The sequence below is a fragment of the Manacus vitellinus genome, unplaced genomic scaffold, assembly GCF_001715985.3.
Source record: "Manacus vitellinus isolate BGI_N305 unplaced genomic scaffold, ASM171598v3 scaffold_102_pilon, whole genome shotgun sequence".
Taxonomy (NCBI): domain Eukaryota; kingdom Metazoa; phylum Chordata; class Aves; order Passeriformes; family Pipridae; genus Manacus; species Manacus vitellinus.
Genome location: NW_021938808.1, coordinates 859305 through 862292, shown reverse-complemented (window position 1 = coordinate 862292; position 2988 = coordinate 859305).

Here is a 2988-nt window from a genome sequence, read left to right as displayed (position 1 = left end):
ATTAATCCGATCCATGTGTCTGGGCTGTCGAGGGGAGTTAACTCGCTCCAGATGCCGGCGCCTGCTCCAGCTCCTCGGCAAACAAACCCCCGTGCCCCCCCCTCGCTACCCTCCCTGCACCCCGCTTTTCAGTGGGTCATACCCAAAAGGGATGGGGGAGCTGCCCCCTTCCACCCTTCCCACCTCCCCCAGGGAGCAACCCGTCCTGGAGGTGGTCGGACAGTTTTTGGGGCATCCACCGATTTTTTGGGGGCCCATAAATTTTAGGGGCATCCAGCAAATTTTTGGGGTGCCCACCAAATTTTTGAGGTGTCCACCAGATTTTTGAGGTGTCCACCAACTTTTTGGAGCATCCGCTGTATTTTTGGAGCATCCACCACCTTTTGGCATGACCAGTGAGTTTTTAGGGTGACCCCCAATTTTTTGGGGTGACCTCCATCTTTTTTGGTGTGCCCACCTCCATTCCCACACCGCCAGCCACATGCCCAGTTTGCACCAGTAAAACCAGTCTGGGGTGTGCAGGAAAGGCTCTGGGATTCCCCCAAAACTGAGGGGAGGCTGCATGTGACACCAACCCCCCCCAAACACCCCCTAAGAGCAGGAGGGTCCCAGGTGGGTGCCACCCCTCTCAGCATCCCACGGGAGCCCAGGCCTGTACTTGGCATCTCCCATCCCGCTTCAGAGGATCCTAATGACTTTTCCAGCCTTTTTTTTTTTATATTCTTCTTCTTTATTAACTTTTTTTTATTTATTTAAAGTGGGAATTCTTCCCTTTTCCCAACCCCCAACCCTTTCTCCAAGTCCTCCTGCATTCCTGGGGCGGGCGTCCCGGGGCTGATGAGGTGGCATCATCCCGTCCTTTCCCCCCCCCCCTTGCTTTTTTATTTCCCCTCCCTCTCCATACATATATATTTATTAAAAAAAATAAAAAACCCTCCGATGACATTCTTTTCTTTTCTGTCATGCTGCAAAAATTAAAGACACATCTTCAGGCTGGAGCCTGGCCAGGCTTTTCGAGTCACCGAGGCAGGATTGGAGGAGGCTTTGCCTGCAACGTGTCTCGGATTCATGGATACAAGGCTGGAACGGGGGCCAGCTGCTGCCGGCCCCATGGACACGCGTGTGCGTGGGCATGCGTGTGACCCCCCCTCCTCGGGTGGCTTTGATTTTGTTGCATTTTATTGAATTTCATCGCAGGGAAAATAAAAAGTCCCCCGGACAAGTTGGTGGCGCGAGGAGGGAGCGATGTGTCATCCCCACCCCCCCCCAGTTATTTCATTGTTAAATTGTTTTGACTTGTGTTTTTCCTGAAGAAAAATAAGGAAATGTCTTAGTGGGAGCTTCTGCTCCGACGTGGTTTTGCTCTGCAATGAGCTCAGTGCTCCCAGTGCTCCCAGTAATCCTCGGAGCCTGCAAGCCCTCGGCATAGCGGTAGGTCAGACAAGCGGAGTAACCCCAGTACTCCCAGTATTCCCAGTGTTCCCAGTGCTCCAAGTAATCCACTGAGCCTGCAAGCCCTCAGCATAGTGGCAGCAGAGATAAGGAGAGTGAGCCCAGTGCTGCTGGTATTCCAAGTATTCCCAGTATTCCCAGTAATCCACTGTGCCTGCAAACCCTCACAGAGTGGCAGTGAGGACAAACAGAGTGCTCCCAGTTCTCCCAGTGTTCCCCGTGCTCCCAGTATTTTGCTGAGCCTGCAAGCCCTCGGCATAGAGGTTGGGGGAATGAGTGGAATGAGCCCAGTGCTCCCAGTATTCCCAGTGTCTCGCTGAGCCTGCAAACCATCAGCACAGCAGTGGGGGGAACAAGCAGAGGTGCAGGAGCAGAATTCAGCTCTCCCACTGCTCCCAGAATTCCCAGTATTCTGCTGAGTCTGCAAAAATCCTCAGCATATTGATGGGGGACCAAACGGAGTGAGCCCAGTGCTCCCAGTATTCCCATTATCCTGCTGAGCCTGCAAACTCTCAGTACAGTAGTGGAAGGGCAAGCAGAGGTGTGAGGGCTGAACCCAGCTCTCCCAGTGCTCCCAGAATTCCCAGTATTCCAATTAGCCTGCAAGCTCTAAGCATAGTGATGGGAGGGACAACAAGAGTGAGCCCAGTGCTCCCAGTACTCCCAGTATCCCCAGTATCCTGATGAGCCTGCAAGCCTAGTGACAGGGGGTACACAAGCTAAGTAAGCTCCATTTTCCCAGTGCTCCCAGTATTCCCAGTAATCCAATGAAGCTGCAAACTCTCAGCACACTGGTGGAGGGGGACAAGTGTAGGTGTGAAGGCTGAGCCTAGTTCTCCCAGTGCTCCCAGTATTCCCAGTATTCCATGAGCCTGCAAGCCCTCAGCACAGTGACAGGGGGGACAAACAGACTGATCCCAGTACTCCCAGTACTCCCAGTATTCCATGATCCCACAAACCCTCAGCATAGCATGGGGGGCACAAGCACAAGTGCAAAGGCTAAACCCATCTTTTCCCTTCTTCCCAGTCCCATTTCCCATCCCATTCCCTAAAAATCCCCCCTGAAACACGGGAGTGCCCCCCCCGGGGTGCCACATTGCCCATGCGAGGCTCCTTCCCCCCCTCCATTCCCGAGCTCCCGGTCCTGGTAAATACGTCGATTTTTTTGGCATGTAATTACACCCTCCCCAAATTGCACGGTAGGTTGTGGATTATTGTCCAGGAGCTTTTGCTTTTTCCAACCAACGTGGCTCCTTCAAATGTGGAAACGGCGGTGGAGGCGTGCCAGGGGGGAAGAGAGGGGAGAGGGATGGCCAGGAGTGAGGGGATCAAGGGAAAGGAAGGGAAAAGACGGAAAGAAAGAGCTAAAAGAAAAAAATCAAGCCAGTGTTTTTTGGGGTGTTTGTGGCTCTTGGGGTGTCCATGGGTGGGGGGATGCCCATCGAAGGGATGCTCTGGGGGTTGAGGGTTGGTGGTCTTGGCCCCGTACTGTGATGGGGGTTTAGATGAGGGGGGATGGTGGGTGGGTGGGTTTTG